Source organism: Triticum dicoccoides, chromosome 5A (genome assembly GCF_002162155.2).
Source record: "Triticum dicoccoides isolate Atlit2015 ecotype Zavitan chromosome 5A, WEW_v2.0, whole genome shotgun sequence".
Taxonomy (NCBI): Eukaryota; Viridiplantae; Streptophyta; class Magnoliopsida; order Poales; family Poaceae; genus Triticum; species Triticum dicoccoides.
In genome coordinates, this window is record NC_041388.1 from 324,878,774 (window position 1) to 324,899,027 (window position 20,254).

Consider the following 20,254-nt stretch of genomic DNA (forward strand, 5'->3'; position numbering starts at 1 on the left):
TAGATGTGCTAGTTTCTTTCTATTTATAGTAAGTTTATATTTAGTAAGAACTAGTTGAATTAATAGAACTAGTTTAGTTTTAGTTGAACTAGTTAAGTTTTAGTTGAACTAGTATAGTAAGTAAATTAATAACTAGTTGAACTACTTCATTTTTAGAAAGAACTAGTTTTTTTCTTTTTATACTAAGTTTATATTTAGTAAGAACTAGTTGAATTAATAGAACTAGTTGAATTAATAGAACTAGTTGAACATGCCATATTTGGTGTTATTTTTTAGTTTAAGCAATTATTTCATGTTTTGGTTACACCTCCGAGTGGCCTATGTTTTGCCGGAGTGTTGATTAATTTCCGTTCCGGCAAATTTCAGGCGCTTGATATGTCCTTCTTTAGCAAAGGTCATGCCGGATTTTTCCATGAACTCTGGCATGACTTGTGCTAGAATATGTGGGAAATATCGAGTGGCCTGGATTTTCTTTGAAAAATAATGATCTAATTTAGGTTTTTAGTACATATATTTAATTGTACAAGTTTAATCTTTGAATTATGAACGTAGGAAATGTCGTACTCGGACGAGGACAGTCTCTCGGGGGAGTGCAGCTGGTGCCACGACGATCGAGGTATGTGCGACAGGTTCGTTGAGCTGGACGAAGATCGGCCCTTCAGCATTAAGCTCGAGGAGAACTTCGATGTTGAAATGGTACGCAACAACGACAAGTGTTTTTTTCGTAATTAAGCATGACTTCAACTATTTCAACATCTAATTTTCATCTTTTACAATTCGACTAGCTTATCCCATGCCATGCAAGACGCTATGTCTTGGAGAGGGTGGGTTTTGAAGACCATGAAAATTTTCAAACAAAGAAAATACACCTAAGGACCCATCATGATATCGATTTTGAAGTAAATCTGTATAATTCTCAGAGCATAACCCATTTTGGTTGTCAAAATTGGGAAGCACTTTGCAAAATGTATGGTTTTTATGAGGGTATGATTGTCACCATGGATCTTGGTCATCCTGACATCGAGCAAGATAATATGGACATTTGGGTCCTTGTTGATACGCTTCCGATTCTACCGCAATGTGAGTTTCTCAAACATAGTTATTAACTAATTTATATTGTTTATTTCAAAATAGTTGATAGCTTATTTCCATTGACAACTTATTTTGAATCTTTAAAGAATGTGCAGAAGATGGTAGACAAAACCCACTACACTGATGGCTCCGAATTAACTTATAAGGAGAAAAATCATCTGATTGCTTATTGTACTTTTTTTGAGAATTACAATACCTATTATCGAACTCCTCCAAATTATGGTGAATACGTGCCACTAGTGCACGTGTTGAACCACGATAACTTCTATGGAGATACACTGGTAAGATATTTTACTATTACGACATCCGTGCATCTTTTACATACTTCTAAAATTAGTACATCATTGCTAACTACGAAGTTAGTACTATGTTTTTCAACAGAAAATCCCGATGGATTGTGTGCCTCATCTGATGTATTACAATGGTCGCCTTGAAGTTCTGAACCTACAGCCAGGTCATCCTACGGATCTCACCTGTGCATATCGAATTTCTGAAACCGGTGAACACATGCTAATCAAAGAGTGGAAAAAATGTTTGGACATTCGTAAGGAGGTTCTTGGAAGCAACATTAAGCGAAAGGCAAGAATTGAAGACAGGATAATCTGCATTCTCCATAATGGAGAGCGAGGGGCTATCTTGTTTTTTGCTATTTTACCTTAGAGAATATAGTAGGTCCTAAGAGAATGTAGTAGGTCCTATGAGGTACAATATGTTTATTATGTGATACAATGTGTTAGAGTTGAAGATGTCAGGAGTACTTGTGATTACGACTAGTGACCAATGATATGATGATGATGATGATGATGATAAGTTGTTAATGATATGATGATGATGATATTTATTATATCATTGGGTGAAAGAACCGCGGATTAGTTTCAAGTGGATGTCCGTCCACTTGAAACTAGTCCACACGGTTCTTTCACCTCGTGATGTAATAACTCATGATGATGTAAAAACAATTTGTAAATTCCTGTTGTATGAAAATTTGTGTAAAGGTGTACGAATACAACATGAAATAAAAAAGAAATAAAATATGAAATAATAGTAGCAGCGCGGGCAGAGAGAAGCGCTACTACTAATTACCAGCAGCGCTCCTCCTGGAACTCGCTGCTACTAAGTCGATTTAGCCGTAGCGTGGGTGGAGGCACGCTACTGCTATTCGTTAGCTGTAGCGCCTTATCAGTAGCGCACCACCCCGCGCTACTGATAGGTCTAAAACCCGCGCTGCTGCTAGCCTTTTCCCTACTAGTGATAGCCCAACGGATTGATTAGAAAGAATAACTTTGAGGTGGTTTCATACCCTATCATAATCTCTTCGTTCGTTCTCCGCTCTTAGTGACTTTGGAGTGACTCTTTGTTGCATGTTGAGGGATAGTTATGTGATCCAATTATGTTATTACTGTTGAGAGAACTTGCACTAGTGAAAGTATAAACCCTAGGCCTTGTTTCCTAGCATTGCAATACCGTTTACGCTCACTTTTATCATTAGTTACCTTGCTGTTTTTATATTTTCAGATTACAAAAACTATTATCTACTATCCATATACCACTTGTATCACCATCTCTTCGCCGAACTAGTGCACCTATACAACTTACCATTGTATTGGGTGTGTTGGGGACACAAGAGACTCTTTGTTATTTGGTTACAGGGTTGCTTGAGAGAGACCATCTTCATCCTACGCCTCATACGGATTGATAAACCTTAGGTCATCCACTTGAGGGAAATTTGCTACTGTCCTACAAACCTCTGCACTTGGAGGCCCAACAACGTCTACAAGAAGAAGGTTGTGTAGTAGACATCAAACTCTTTTCTGGTGCCGTTGCCGGGGAGGTGAGTGCTTGAAGGTATATCTTTAGATCTTGCAATCAAATCTTTTAGTTTCTTCTTTTATCACTAGTTTAGTTTTAAAAAGAAAACTACCAAAAAAATGGAATTAAGGGTACCTCATATGCTTCATCTTTTTAATATCTATCATGAAAATAAGGATTCCGATAATTGTGCTCAAGTGCTAGAAGAAGAATGCATTAGAATGTTTGGCACTAAATATTTGAATCATGAGCATGATTGCAATGTTGTTAGTATGAATTCCTTGAATATTCATGATGCTAATGATATGCAAAGCCACAAGCTTGAGGAAGCTATGTTTGATGAAGATGATATTTTTTGTCCCCCAAGTTTTGATGAGCAAATTTATTATGATGAAAGCATGCCTCCTATCTATGATGACTATTGTGATGACACATATGCTTTAAAGAATAATGATAACAATGAAACTTGTCATCTTGATTTCGATTTTCAATCCCATGATAGTTACTTTGTTGAGTTTGCTCCCACTACTATTCATGAGAAGAATTTTGCTTATGTGGAGGGTAGTAAATTTTCTATGCTTGTAGATCATGAAAAGAATGCTCTATGTGATGGTTATATTGTTGAATTCATTCATGATGCTACTGAAAATTATTATGAAGGAGGAATATATTCTTGTAGGAATTGTAATAATATCAAGTTTCCTCTCTATGTGCTTAAGGTTTTGAAGTTATGCTTGTTTTGCCTTCCGATGCTAGTTGATTATTGTTCCCACAAGTTGTTTGCTTACAAAATCCCTATGCATAGGAAGTGGGTTAGACTTAAATTTGCTAGTCATATTCTTCATGATGCTCTCTTTATGTTACAATTCTTATCTTTATGTGAGCATCATTGAAATCATCCTGCCTAGCTAGGGGCGTTAAATGATAGCGCTTGTTGGGAGGCAACCCAATTTTATTTTTGTTCCTTGCTTTTTGTTCCTGTTTAGTAATAGATAATTCATCTAGCCTACGTTTAGATGTGGTTTTATGCTTTTAATTAGTGTTTGTGCCAAGTAGAACCTTTGGGAAGACTTGGGGAAAGTCTTGTTGATCTTGCTGTAAAAAACAGAAACTTTAGCGCTCACGAGAATTGCTGCCATTTTTTATTGGAGAGTGCTATTTAGTTAATTATTTTTGAATATGATTAATAGATAAATTCCTCATGTCCAGAAATTTATTTTAGAATTTTTGGGTTCCAGATGTTTGCGTTAGTTACAGATTACTACAGACTGTTCTGTTTTTGACAGATTCTGTTTTTCGTGTGTTGTTTGCTTATTTTGATGAATCTATGGATAGTAAAATAGTTTATAAACCATAGAGAAGTTGGAATACAGTAGGTTTAACACCAATATAAATAAAGAATGAGTTCATTACAGTACCTAAGTGGTGATTTATTTTCTTATACTAACGGAGCTTACGAGTTTTCTGTTAAGTTTTGTGTTGTGAAGTTTTCAAGTTTTGGGTAAGGATTTGATGGACTATGGAATAAGGAGTGGCAAGAGCCTAAGCTTGGGGATGCCCAAGGCACCCCAAGGTAATATTCAAGGACAACCAGAAGCGTAGGCTTGGGGATGCCTTCCAAGGCATCCCCTCTTTCGTCTTCGTTCATCGGTAACTTTACTTGGAGCTATATTTTTATTCGCCACATGATATGTGTTTTGCTTGGAGCGTCATTTTATTTTCTTTTGTTTTGCTTGATGTTTGAATAAAATACCAAGATCTGAAATTATTAAATGTTAGAGAGTATTCATATAGTTGCATAATTGTTCGACTACTCATTGATCTTCACTTATATCTTTCGGAGTAGTTTGTCATCTGCTCTAGTGCTTCACTTATATCCTTTTAGAGCACGGTGGTGGTTTTATTTTATAGAAATAGATGAACTCTCATGCTTCACTTATATTATTTTGAGAGTCCTAAACAGCATGGTAATTTTCTTTGGTTATGAATTTAATCCTAATATGCTAGGTATCCAAGACTAGTAATTTTTTTCTTATGAGTGTGTTGAAACAAAGAGAAGTTTGATGCTTGATGATTGTTTTGAGATATGGAGGTAATAATATCAAAGTCGTGCTAGTTGAGTAGTTGTGAATTTGAGGAATACTTGTGTTTAAGTTTGCAAGTCTCGTAGCATGCACGTATGGTAAACATTGTGTAACAAATTTGAAACATGAGGTGTTATTTGATTGTCTTCCTTATGAGTGGCGGTCAGGGACGAGCGATGGTCTTTTCCTACCAATCTACCCCCCTAGGAGCATGCGCGTAGTGCTTGGTTTTTGATGACTTGTAGATTTTTGCAATAAGTATGTGAGTTCTTTATGACTAATGTTGAGTCCATGGATTATACGCACTCTCACCCTTCCATCATTGCTAGCCTCTTCAGTACCGTGCATTGCCCTTTCTCACATTGAGAGTTGGTGCAAACTTCGCCGGTGCATCCAAACCCCGTGATATGATACACTCTTTCACACATAAACCTCCTTATATCTTCCTCAAAACAGCCACCATACCTACGTATTATGGCATTTCCATAGCCATTCCGAGATATATTGCCATGCAACTTTCCACCATTCCGTTTATCATGACACATTCATCATTGTCATATTGCTTAGCATGATCATCTAGTTGACATAGTATTTGTGGCAAAGCCACCGTTCATAATTTTCATACATGTCACTCTTGATTCATTGCATATCCGGTACACCGCCGGAGGCATTCATATAGAGTCATCTTTTGTTCTAGTATCGAGTTGTAATCTTTGAGTTGTAAATAAATAGAAGTGTGATGATCATCATTAATAGATCATTGTCCCAAAAAAAGAGAGAGAAAAAAAAGAAGAAAGGCCAAATAAGAAAGAGAAAGGGCAAATAAAAGAGAAAGGCCATAAAAAAAGAGAAGGCCCAAAAAATGAGAGAAAAAGAGAGAAGGGACAATGCTACTATCCTTTGCCACACTTGTGCTTAAAAGTAGCACCGTAATCTTCATGATAGAGAGTCTCTTTGTTTTGTCACTTTCATATACTAGTGGGAATTTTCATTATAGAACTTGGCTTGTATATTCCAACAATGGGCCTCCTCAAGTGCCCTAGGTCTTCGTGAGCAAGAAAGTTGGATGCACACCCACTTAGTTTCTTTTGTTGAGCTTCCATACATTTATAGTTCTAGTGCATCCGGTACATGGCAATCCCTACTCCTTGCATTAACATCAATCAGTGGGCATCTCCATAGCCCATTGATTAGCCTCGTTGATGTGAGACTTTCTCCTTTTTGCCTTCTCCACATAACCCCCCTCATTATATTCTATTCCACCCATAATGCTATGTACATGGATCACGCTCATATATTGCGTGAAGGTTTATAGGTTTGAGATTACTAAAGTATGAAATAATTGCTTGGCTTGTCATCGGGGTTGTGCATGATGAGAGCATTCTTGTGTGACGAAAATGGAGCATGACCAAACTATATGATTTTGTAGGGATGCACTTTCTTTGGCCATGTTATTTTGAGAGGACATAATTGCTTAGTTAGTATGCTTGAAGTATTATTATTTTTTATGTCAATATGAACTTTTATCTTGAATCTTTCGGATCTGAATATTCATACCACAATTAAGAAGAATTACATTGAAATTATGCCAAGTAGCACTCCGCATCAAAAATTCTGTTTTTATCATTTACCTACTCGAGGACGAGCATGAATTAAGCTTGGGGATGCTGATACGTCTCCAACGTATCTATAATTTTTCATTGCTCCATGTTATATTATCTTCTGTTTTGGATGTTTATGGGCTTTATTATACACTTATATATTATTTTTGGGACTAACCTATTAACCCAGAGCCCAGTGCCAGTTTCTGTTTTTTTCCTTGTTTTAGAGTATCACAGAAAAGGAAAATCAAATGGAGTCCAATTGACCTGAAACTTCACGGAACTTATTTTTGGAAGGAAAGCAACACGGGAGACTTGGAGTCCACGTAAGGGAAGCAACGAGGAAGCCACGAGGCAGGGGGGCGCGCCCACCCCCCTGGGCGCGCCCTCCACCCTCGTGGGCCCCTCGTTCCCCCCTGACATACTTCTTCCTCCTGTATATCTTCATATACCCTAAAACGACTGGGGAGCACAATAGATCGGGAGTTCCCCCGCCAGAAGCCTTCATAGCCACCGAAAGCCAATCTAGACCCGTTCCGGCACCCTGCCGGACGGGGAATCCCTCTTCGGTGGCCATCTTCATCATCCCGGTGCTCTCCATGATGAGGAGGGAGTAGTTCTCCCTCGGGGCTGAGGGTATGTACCAGTATCTATGTGTTTGATCTCTCTCTCTCTCTCTCTCTCTCTCTCGTGTTCTTGAGGTGATACGATCTTGATGTATCGCGAGCTTTGCTATTATATTTGGATCCTATGATGTTTTATCCCCCCTCTACTCTCTTGTAATGGATTGAGTTTCCCCTTTGAAGTTATCTTATCGGATTGAGTCTTTAAAGATTTGAGAACACTTGATGTATGTCTTGCCGTGCGTATCTGTGGTGACAATGGGATATCACGTGATTCACTTGATGTATGTTTTGGTGATCAACTTGCGGGTTCCGCCCATGAACCTATGCATAGGGGCTGGCACACGTTTTCGTCGTGATTCTCCGGTAGAAACTTTGGGGCACTCTTTGAGGTTCTATGTGTTGGTTGAATAAATGAGTCTGAGATTGTGTGATGCATATCGTATAGTCATACCCACGGATACTTGAGGTGACATTGGAGTATCTATGTGACATTAGGGTTTTGGTTGATTTGTGTCTTAAGGTGTTATTCTAGTACGAACTCTAGGGCTGTTTGTGACAATTATAGGAATAGACCAACAGATTGATTGGAAAGAATAACTTTGAGGTGGTTTCATACCCTACCATAATCTCTTCATTCGTTCTCCGCTATTAGTGACTTTCGGGTGACTCTTTGTTGCATGTTGAGGGATAGTTATGTGATCCAATTATGTTATTACTGTTGAGAGAACTTGCACTAGTGAAAGTATGAACCCTAGGCCTTGTTTCCTAGCATTGCAATACCGTTTACACTCACTTTTATCATTAGTTACCTTGCTGTTTTTATATTTTCAGATTACAAGAACTATTATCTACTATCCATATACCACTTGTATCACCATCTCTTCGCCAAACTAGTGCACCTATACAACTTACCATTGTATTGGGTGTGTTGGGGACACAAGAGACTCTTTGTTATTTGGTTGCAGGGTTGCTTGAGAGAGACCATCTTCATCATACACCTCCTACGGATTGATAAACCTTAGGTCATCCACTTGAGGGAAATTTGCTATTGTCCTACAAACCTCTGCACTTGGAGGCCCAACAACGTCTACAAGAAGAATGTTGTGTAGTAGACATCACGCATCGGCTTCCTGCTAAGGGACAGATCATCCCCACTCCAGAGCCCCATGAGAGGGTCGTTTTCATCCCTCACTTCGTCCGCCGGCTGGGTTTTCCTCTCCACCCATTTGTCCGCGGACTCATGTTCTACTATGGGCTGGATTTCCATGACCTGGCCCCCAATTCCTTCCTCACCATCTTGGCGTTTATCGTCATGTGTGAGGCCTTCCTCCGCATCCCCCCCCCCCACTTCGGACTATGGCTGAAGACCTTCAATGTGAAGCCGAAGGTGGTGGGCAGCGAACACGCAGAATGTGGAGGCACCATGGTAAGCAAAATGTCCAATGTCCCATGGCCCAAAGGCACCTTCGTGGAGACCGTCAAGGGGTCGCAGAAGCTGTGGTTCTACGTCACTGAGCCCCGCGACGCTGCTTGGGCTGCGGCTCCTGAATTCAAGTCCGGGGCCCCAATGCGGCTTACCTCCTGGCAAGAGAAGGGCCTGGATTGTTCTTCGTCGGACGAGCTGACTACACTTCAGACGCGCATCAGGAGCACGATGGACTAGAATGTCAAGCTCGTCGATGTGATTCAGGTGATGCTAATTTGCCGGATCCTTCCATGCCAGAACTGGGCTTTCCATCTATGGGAGTTCAATCCGGCCAAGAACAAGACCCTGCGACAATTTTTCGGAACTACGCACGAAGACATCTGGAAGGTGCTCTTCAAGGCCAACGAGACGTGACCGGAGACAACCGAGGACTGCGGGCATGATCTGGCCCATCCCACCAGTTCGGTAAGTTTTCCATGCTTCAAGGCGTATCCCTTTCTGGCTTACTCGAGGAGGATGTCCCAACTTCCCTACTTTGCCTTTTTAGGGTTGGACAAAGAAGGTGGAGTGGATTCGGTGTTCGGCTCCGCTGCCCGAGGAACCAGCCATCCCGCTTTTGACGAAGATGCTGGTTCCGACGCCCTATGTGGCGCCGGAGAAGAAGGCCAAGGGGACCGGAGGAGGCCTCCGTCCCAAGGGTACTTCGGATGTGGCATCCAAAGATGCCGAAACTCACTCCGCCGCCGAAGACGACGAGGAGGAGGAAGAGGAGGAAGAAAGCAACTTCCCCCTCCCCGAGGGGGGAAAGAAGAGGGCGGCCTCCACAGATCTGGAAGCGGAGGTGTCCAAGAAGGGAAAGGCTTCCCTCGCGGATAACTCCACGTGGGACATCGATAGAAGCCCAGAGCGGCGCCCTCGAACCAAGCCCTTTGTCGAATCGTGAGTATCCGAAGACCCTAATGCATTCATATATCCTCCTCTTTCACTTCATAATTCTATCATGTTGAATCATGCATTTGCAGTCTGGCTCATTCCGCCCTCGAGCGATCCTTGTCTTCGGGGAACTCGCTTGATCCGAAGGTGATGGACAGCAGGTCCCTTCCAACGGCCTCCTCTCCCAAGGCCATGGACGACGTCGAGGTGTTGTCCAAAGGACCCCCGGACAGGGAGAGATGCAGGAGGCCGTCAGGACGGCGCCAGAGGGCGAGACCTCGGCCGCCGGACACATGGGGGATCAGATCCCCATGGAGACTAGCGATGGGGGCCATGTCCAATTCGCCCCCAGCCGAATACGGTCCCGGAGACCTATACGGCTATGGAATCCGGCAAGCAGCCTCCTTCATCGGAAGGGGGTGTGCCCATTCCGCCGGTGACCTCTGTCCAACCAGAGGCACCGGATACTCTACTAGAGGTGCTGCAAAGCACTTCCATCATTGAGGAACACCGTACCCTCATGGGTGCGGTGATTGAGAAGATTCAATCCGCGAAGAGCAGACTGACCGAAGCCTGCGCGAGCCTTCTAACAGGCTTTGAGGTAAGCGCTGCATTTATGTGAAAAGAAAGTTATAGTATAGACAGTAGCCCCTGAGACTCTGTCTGGTGTTCGGAAAGAAAAGCCGAATAGAGGATCAAATAGTTTTTCACAGGAGACTAATCATATATGTCTTTGTGAATAAGTAGGCCTCGCTGCTGGCCGCGACTTCTCATGCTGCCGAAGTCTCCGGACTGAAGCGGAGTATGGAACGGACGGAGAAAGAGCTCAGCCATGCGAAAAAGCAGCTGGAGGATGCCGAAGGTATGCAATGATCTTGTGTATGCCCGGAAGGGGTGAATGATGTAAGCTGATCATAGTGCCATGACATTTGTTAGGGGCGGGGACCGAGGTAGAGGCCCTCAAGAAGGCGTTGGCCAAGGCCGAGGAGAGAGCGGTAAATGAAAATGTTGACACCTAATTTTGGCAAGATACAGATTGCAATGATATGGCGCGAGGTACCAGACACATGTCTGATGGGTCGCGCGAGTTATTCGGCCTTTGCCGGCTGAATGAAGCTTGCCGGTATGAAGACCTTTCCAGCGTGGAAAGCTTGTCGGGACCTTGCCGTTGTGAAAGCTTGCCAGTGTGGAAGCTTGCCGGTGTCAAAGCTTGCGGGGTAGAGACCTTGCCGGCGTGGAAGCTTGCCGGTGTGAAGCTTGCCGGGGTAGAACCCTTGCCGGGGAGGAACCCTTGCCGGGGTAAAACCTTGCCGATGTGAAAGCTTGCAGGGTAGAAACCTTGCCATTGTGGAAAGCTTGCCCGGGTGGAGAGCTTGCCGGGATGGAGGCTGTGATAGTCAATCTGATGAGAAGTTGAAGATGGACTCAAAAGGTTATTCAGATGATCTTGGATGGAAAAGTATTCTACAAGGAAGTTTGGCGTCTCGTCAAATCGATCGATTTTTATATAATGATCGTTCGAATCCGAGGTCGTATGCAAAAGTTAGAGCAACCGGAGTGCCGCCCTGCACGAGGCGAGATATGGCGCGCCCCACCAGACACATGTCTGATGGGTAGCGCGAGGGAATAGGCTGTTTTGCGCGACCGATTTGACCCTCAAGACGACCTCTGATAAAAAAACGTTCAACATGAAAGATGTTCGTCTCATCGAAATGGTCAAGATTGCTTTTGGACTCGTTTCCATCCGTGGTCATTTGCCACCACAAAAAAGGCCCGCAAGGTACAACTAGTTTAAACCGAACAATTTTGGAAAGTTCGGATAAACCAATCCGAATTTGACTAGGGTTTTGGACGTGAACCGATGTAATTTTCTTGTAAGGAAAGCCTAGATGAATCCTTTGCTTGTACGGGAAGTCCATCTGCCTCTTATATATGTTGGGGGTGACGGCCGATTGAAACAACACCAATCGAACAAACACATCTACTACTTTTTTGTGTTCATCTACTTTTTATCTCTCCTTTGTATCTTTCTTCTCGTTCTTCGCTAGTTCTTCATGCTGGAGGGCTGTGGATCCACGAGGCTCCAGGGGCGAGTGAATCTACCTAGAGCAGCCCATAGCCGCCGCGAGCCCTGACGGGGTCCCTCCCGGGCAAGCGGCGCTTCGGGTCTACAAAAGCATCTGCCGGCTGTCCTGCGCATCGTGCTACCGGTCAGATATCCTTTGACGCGAGCTGCGGTGCATCACCCCCAGCATCGAGGGTACATGGTGACGTGTTCGTGCCGCCCGAGAAAAGCATGAGGCCAGGGTTGGTGAGGTCCAGCAAGAACTCCAGGACGCAGTGAAGAAATGCGAGTCCTTGGAGCGCCAGAAAAAGGACCAAGAGTCTAAACTCGCTAAGGCCTGCGAAAGCGCACAAGAGGCCCGGGCCAAAGTCCAAGGCGCCCTTCGGGAGATCCAAGAGGCCAAGAAGATCGCGGTGGGTAAGGCTTTTATTATGCAAAGCAAGTATGTGAGCCAGAGGTATCTCTTACTGACCCGGATTTGGAGTTCTCCAAGGGCGTTTACGGATTTGCGGCACAGTGTTTCCGACGCTGCGGAATTCTTCCGGGGCGAAGAGGGGAGCTCAACAGAGAAGCTGTTCTGGTCGCAATATCTTGCACCGGAACATCCGGTGCCCTTTAGCGACCAGCTAAAACAGTTGGTCGAGCTGCATAGGGTGGCCGAACTAGCCATGAAAGATTTAATAATCTGGCTGTGGCCTGCAGAAGCTATACCCGGTAACTACTTCGGCCTTGTGAAGCGGCTGGTCAATGCATGCCCGCAGCTTGATGCCATGAAGCAGTCGTTTTGCATAGAAGGTGCGCGGATGGCCTTTGCCCGCGTCAAGATACAATGGGCGAAGATGGATGCTGTCAAACTCGCGACCGAAGGACCGCCCGCGGGCAAGGAGCACCGCACGCCCGAGCGGTATTTTGAAGATGTTCTGAAGGGATCCCGCATTGTGGCGGAGCAATGTGCGATGGACATTATTTTGTATGAATACATTCATGTAATGCCGTCCTGTATGATGAAAACAAGGCTTGATATGTACCTTATTTTTGAATACATTATTTTTGAATACATTCATGTGGCGGAGCAATGAGAGATCCAAGTCCCTTGCGATGGCTTGCCAGGATGTATGAAGAGCGTGGGACCACCACTCGAGAAGATCAATCGTACCGTCAGGAGGCGGGACGGTGAGGCGACACCAGCGAAAGTTGTCATGCCAGACAGAGAGGGAGACGACACAACCGACAAGGAGTTGGTGCATTGTTTCATCCTCATGGTCACACAGGATGCACTCGAGGTTGTGCGGCAGTCCGTGGCGGGCAAGGCGGGTAGCAGTACAACATCGATATAGGCCAGCCAACCACATGAAAAGCTTTACACCAGTCGGTGCCTAGTTCTTCCATGTCAACTATTAGTACGGGGCATCCGTGGATCCCTGGAATAGAGCCCGGTACCAGGTCTTGGCAGAATATACTCCGTTGTCTGTCCATCGTCACCGGATGTTGTTTGGATCCAATCCGTGCGAGATGGTGCGCAGGAACCTCCAAAGGTCTACATACTCGACCATGGTTGCAGACCCAAGACCACCATGTATTTCTTGAAGCCAGGCGCGCTGCGGGATGACATAGTAGACTAGACACCGGTTTCTCCGCGCGACGAGGCATGAGGGATGCCATGTTGGGAAACGTAGTAGAAAACAAAAAAATTCGCCCCACGATCACCCAGGAACAATATGAAGATGCATAACGGGCTGCGATGAACAATCGTTAAGGACTCCGAGAGTGTAGCGAAAGTACATGAGTCGACGTAGATCGTACTTGGAGTCCCTTGAACGTCAATGATGATCCCGCGAACTGCCCTCGAACGATCCCTCAAACAAAAGACCGAAAGCACAACCTCTCTACTTGGTTGCAAGCATAGGTGTTCAGGATCCGCCAGTGCTTCGTAACTCCTTCTCGTCCTCGAGTAGGTAAATGATAAAAACAGAATTTTTGATGTGGAATGCTACCTAGCATAATTCTCAATGTAATTTTCTTTATTGTGGCATGAATATTCAGATCCGAGAGATTCAAGACAAAAGTTTAATATTGACATAAAAATAATAATACTTCAATCATACTAACTAAGGAATCATGTCTTCTCAAAATAACATGGCAAAAGAAATTTCATCCCTACAAAATCATATAGTTTGGTCATGCTCCATTTTCGTCACACAAGAATGCTCTCGTCATGCACACCCCCGATGACAAGCCAAGCAATTGTTTCATACTTTAGTAATCTTAAACTTTTTTCAACTTTCAAGCAATACATGAGCGTGAGCCATGGATATAGCACTATGGGTGGAATAGAATATGATGATGGGGGTTATGTGGAGAAGACAAAAAAGGAGAAAGTCTCACATCGATGCGGCTAATCAATGGGCTAGGGAGATGCCCATCAATTGATGTCAATGCAAGGAGTAGGGATTGCCATGCAACGGATGCACTAGAGCTATAAATGTATGAAAGCTCAACAAAAGAAACTAAGTGGGTGTGCATCCAACTTGCTTGCTCATGAAGACCTAGGGCATTTGAGGAAGCCCATTGTTGGAATACACAAGCCAAGTTCTATAATGAAAATTTCCCACTAGTATATGAAAGTGACAAAACAAGAGACTCTCTATCATAAAGATCATGGTGCTACTTTGAAGCACAAGTGTGGAAAAAGAGGATATAGTAGCATTGTCCCTTTTATTTATTTTTATTTCTTTTTTGGGCCTTCCTTTTTTTTATTTGGCCTTTCTCTCTTTTTTTATTTGGGACAATGCTCTATTAATGATGATCATCACACTTCTATTTATTTACAACTCAATGATTACAACTCGATACTAGAACAAAATATGACTCTATATGAATGCCTCCGGTAGTGTACCGGGAAGGGAAATGAATCAAGAGTGACATGTATGATAAATTATGCATGGTGGCTTTGCCACAAATACGATGTCAACTACATGATCATGCAAAGCAATATGACAATGATGAAGCGTGTCATAAATGAAACGCTGGAAAGTTGCATGGCAATATATCTCGGAATGGCTATGGAAATGCCATAATAGGTAGGTATGGTGGCTGTTTTGAGGAAGATATAAGGAGGTTTATGTGTGATAGAGCGTATCGTATCACGGGGTTTGGATGCACCGGCGAAGTTTGCACCAACTCTCAAGGTGAGAAAGGGCAATGCACGATATCGAAGAGGCTAGCAATGATGGAAAGGTGAGAGTGCGTATAATACATGGACTCAACATTAGTCATAAAGAACTCACATACTTATTGCAAAAATCAACAAATCATCAAAAACCAAGCATTATGCACATGCTCCTAGGGGGATAGATTGGTAGGAAAATACCATCTCTCATCCCCGACTGCCACTCATAAGGAAGACAATCAAAGAACACCTCATGTTTCAAATTTGTTACACGACGGTTACCATACGTGCATTCTATGGGACTTGCAATCTTCAACACAAGTATTTCTCAAATTCACAACTACTCAACTAGCACACTCTAATATAACCATCTTTATATCTCAAAACAATCATCAAGTATCAAACTTCTCATAGTATTCAATGCTCTTTTTATGATAGTTTTTATTATACCCATCTTGGATGCATATCATATTAGGACTAATTTTATAACCAAAGCAAATTACCATGCTGTTCTAAAAGACTCTCAATATGATATAAGTGAAGCATGAGAGATCAATAATTTCTATAAAATAAAACAACCACCATGCTCTAAAAGATATAAGTGAAGCACTAGAGCAAAATTATCTAGCTCAAAAGATATAAGTGAAGCACATAGAGTATTCTAATAAATTCCAATTCATGTGTGCCTCTCCCAAAAGGTGTGTACAGAAAGGATGATTGTGGTAAACTAAAAAGCAAAGACTCAAATCATACAAGACGCCCGAAGCAAAACACATATCATGTTGTGAATAAAAATATAGCCTCAAGTAAAGTTACCGATGGAAGAAGACGAAAGAGGGGATGCCTTCCGGGGCATCCCCAAGCTTAGGCTTTTGGTTGTCCTTGAATTTTACCTTGGGGTGCCTTGATATACCCCAAGCTTAGCCTCTTGCCAGTCCTTATTCCATAATCCATCAAATCTTTACCGAAAACTTGAAAACTTCACAACACAAAACTCAATAGAAAATCTCATGAGCTCCGTTAGTATAGGAAAACAAACCACCACTTAAGGTACTGTAATGAACTCATCATTTATTTATATTGGTGTTAAACCTACTGTATTCCAACTTCTCTATGGTTCATACCCTCCAATACTAGGCATAGATGCATCAAAATAAGCAAACAATACACGAAAAACAGAATCTGTCAAAAACATAACATTTTGTAGTAATATGTAGGTTTCGAATACTTCTGTTACCCCAAAAATTCTGAAATAAATTGGTGGACGTGAGGAATTTGTCTATTAATCATCTGCAAAAATAATCAAACTAATCGCACTCTCCAGTAAAAAATGGAAGCAAATCTCGTGAGTGCTAAAGTTTCTATTTTTTTACAGCAAGATCGCAAAAACTTCCCCCAAGTCTTCCCAAAGGTTCTACTTGGAACAAACACTAATTAAAAGCATAAAGCCACATCTAAACAGACGATAGATGAATTATTTATTACTAAACATAATCAAAAAGCAAGAAACGAAAATAAAATTGGGTTGCCTCCCAACAAGCGCTATCGTTTAACGCCCCTAGCTAGACATAAAAACAAGAATAGATCTAGGTATTATCATCTTTGGTATGCAATTCTTCAATAGAACACTTATAACCCTTTGGAGTTTCCTTATTTTTATTAATGATCAAACTCCTAGGCAAGAAATCAAGAAATTCATTTGTAGCAAAAGGTTCCTTAATGATATTGAAAAAGTTAGGGTGAACACTTATTGATTTGAGATCCGCATTTTCCTTACTAGAAGATTCACCCTTATTTTTAGGAACATACATTAATTTGGAAATCTTGGTAGTAGGAGGATTTGGAGTATTTTTAACGGATGAAAAGGCAGACCCTAAATAAGTAATAACATCCTCAAATTTACCAATTCTTGTGGAATCTTGATCTATTCTTTCGTTAACTATAGGTTCTTTTTCTTTAAAAAAATTCAGAGTAACCCCTACATTAGATCCATATTAGGTGATTTGGTTGTGGATCTTTTTATCCAAATTTTCAATCAACTCCATAGAGGCAACCTTATTTTCAATAATTACAAGCCTTTGCATCACATGTTCCAAAGTTACAATAGTTCCATTAACCAAGAGAGGTGGTGGGCCAAACAAATCTATCATAGCATTATAAGAATCAAAAGTATGGCTACCCAAGAAATTCCCTCCGATAATGGTATCAAGAATATATCTGTTCCAAGGAGTGATGCCTACATAAAAATTGCGAAGAAGAGCGGAAGTGGATTGCTTCCTAGTAGATCTATTCTGAGCATTGCAAATTCTATGCCAAGCATCTTTTAGATTTTCTCCCTCCCTTTGTTTAAAATTTAGAACTTCATGATCGGGAGTACTAACAATGATAGAAGGATGAGCCATGACGACACACGGCGACACAAGAAGCAAGCGAAAAAGAGAAGAACGAAAAAAGAGGGCGAATAAAACGACAAGGGTGAAGTGGGGGAGAGGAAAATGAGAGGCAAATGGCAAATAATGTAATGCGAGGGATGAGAGTTTGTGATGCGTACTTGGTATGTCTTGACTTGTGCATAGATCTCCCCGACAACGGTGCCAGAAATCCTTCTTGCTACCTCTTGAGCACTGCGTTGGTTTTCCCTTGAAGAGGAAAGGGTGATGCAGCAAAGTAGCGTAAGTATTTCCCTTAGCTTTTGAGAACCAATGTATCAATCTAGTAGGAGACTACACGCAAGTCCCTCGTACCTGCACAAACAAATAAGAACCTCGCAACCAATGCAATAAAGGGGTTGTCAATCCCTTCATGGTCACTTACGAGAGTGATATATGATAGAGATAATAAGATAAATATTTTTGGTATTTTTATGATATAGATAGGAAAGTAAAGATTGCAAAGTAAAATAGATTGGAAACTTATATGATAAAAGATAGACCCGGGGGCCATATGTTTCACTAGTGGCTTCTATCAAGATAGCATAAGTATTATGGTGGGTGAACAAATTACTGTCGAGAAATTGATAGAAAAGTGCATAGTTATGAGAATATCTAGACATGATCATGTATATAGGCATCACGTCCGCGACAATTAGACTGAAACAATTCTGCATCTACTACTATTACTCCACACATTGACCGCTATCCAGCATGCATCTAGAGTATTAAGTTCATAAGAACAGAGTAATGCATTAGGCAAGATGACATGATGTAGAGGGATAAACTCAAGCAATATGATATAAGCCCGATCTTTTTATCCTCGATGGCAACAATACAATACGTGCCTTGCTACCCCTGCTGTTACTGGGAAAGGACACCGCAAGATTGACCCAAAGCTAAGCACTTCTCCCATTGTAAGAAAGATCAATCTAGTAGGCCAAAACAAACTGATAATTCGAAGAGACTTGCAAAGATAACCAATCATACATAAAAGTTTTCAGAGAAGAATCAAATATTGTTCATAGATAAACTTGATCATAAACACACAATTCATCGGATCTCGACAAACACACTGCAAAAAGAATTACATCGAATAGATCTCCAAGAAGATCGACGAGAACATTGTATTGAGATCCAGAGAGAGATAAGAAGCCATCTAGCTAATAACTATGGACCCGAAGGTCTGTGGAAAACTGCTCACACATCATCAGAGAGGCTATGGTGTTGATGTAGAATCCCTCCGTGCTCGATTCCCCCTCTAGCGGAGCTCCGGAAAAGGCCCCAAGATGGGATCTCTTGGGTGCAGAAGGTTTCGGTGGTGGAAATAGGGTTTTGTGGTGCTCCTGGATGTTTTCGGGGTATATGAATATATATAGGAGGAAGAAGTAGGTCGGTGGAGCTGCGAGGGGCCCACGAGGGTGGGGCGCACCTAGGAGGGGCAGGCGCGCCTCCCTACCTCGTGGACGCCTCGCTTCTTTCTTGACGTCTACTCCAAGTCCCCTGGATCACATTCATTCCAAAAATAACTCTCCCGAAGGTTTCATTCCGTTTGGATTCCGTTTGATATTCCTTTTTTGTGAAACACTGAAATAGGCAAAAAAACAACAATTTGCACTGGGCCTTGGGTTAGTAGGTTAGTCCAAAAAATAATATGGAAGTGTATAATAAATCCCATTAAACATCCAAAACAGATAATATAATAGCATGGAACAATAAAAAATCATAGAACGTTGGAGACATATCACTTTGCCGTCCAGAGCTAATCGTCGTTGGAGAATTAGAGGGAGGAGTTTATAACCACACTGGGGTTCTAATTATGAGGATTAGAGGTGGCTAGGGATCGCTCTGATTAGTTAACTAGGACCAACTAGAACATGCACTAGATCAACTAGAGGAGTCTCCAAAACTTGTGTCAATCAATTGGGCACCAAACCTCCACTATGTATAGGTTAGAGGGGAGAGGGAGGGCTGCCACCAAGGAGGGAAACCCTCCTTGGGGCTTCCAACTAAGGGGAGGAGGAGTAGGACTCCTCCCCTACTCCTATTCGGTCCCCTTCCTTAGGGAAGGGAGGCACTTACTCAAAAGGCCCAAGTTTCCTTCCACCTCTTGGCCTTATTAGGCCCATTGATATTAAATTAAATATATATTTGTTCTAAACATCTTCATAGTATTATATAATAATTTAACATCCCCATAAATATTTTCCACCTACACACACAGACAGATATATATATATATATATATATATATATATATATATATATTTATCGGTAATACCTGGTATTACCCGATATTCACCGAAACCCTTCCAGTGACCCCGAAACACTCCCGGAACCTCTCGGAACTATTCCGGATATTAGTGAAACAATTGCAAAAATATATTCTCATCACTCCCGTCACACTAGCACTCAGCAGATCTTGATTACCTTAAGCTTGTGACCCCGTAGGTTCGGTAAATCATAGACATGAACAAAACCCCTTCGTTCAATAAATGATATCGGAACGGTGGACATCCATATCGGTCCCTATGATTACACAAATGATATTCGAGTGAAAATTTGGTTATCATGTGATGTTCCCTTTGCTTTGCGATACTTTACAAAACCCGGGTGCATCTATATCCTCCAGAGTCATCACCATGCTCACTATACCATTGCTCCCCTTATGACTATTGTTCTTCTTTTTCGTTGACGTGTTCCGGCATCCACGTGACGTAGTCACCTGTGTCTGGCTAGACAATGATGGATGCCGTCACACCGAGAGGGCCCTAAGAATATCTGTCCATCGTTGGAGGAGCAAATCCCGCTCTCGAGCTATCTGTTCACTTGTCAAACTTACCAACAAATATGAAGGTTGCCGTTATAATCACCTTGTTACATATGACGTTTGAGCTACCTCAAAGCCTACCATCTGGTAGGAAGTAACTGAGACACTCTCATGGTCCGAGGAACTAAAACACATGCTAACACTCCGTGTTATAACAGATGGTTTCTGACGATATAATCATAAAGTATAA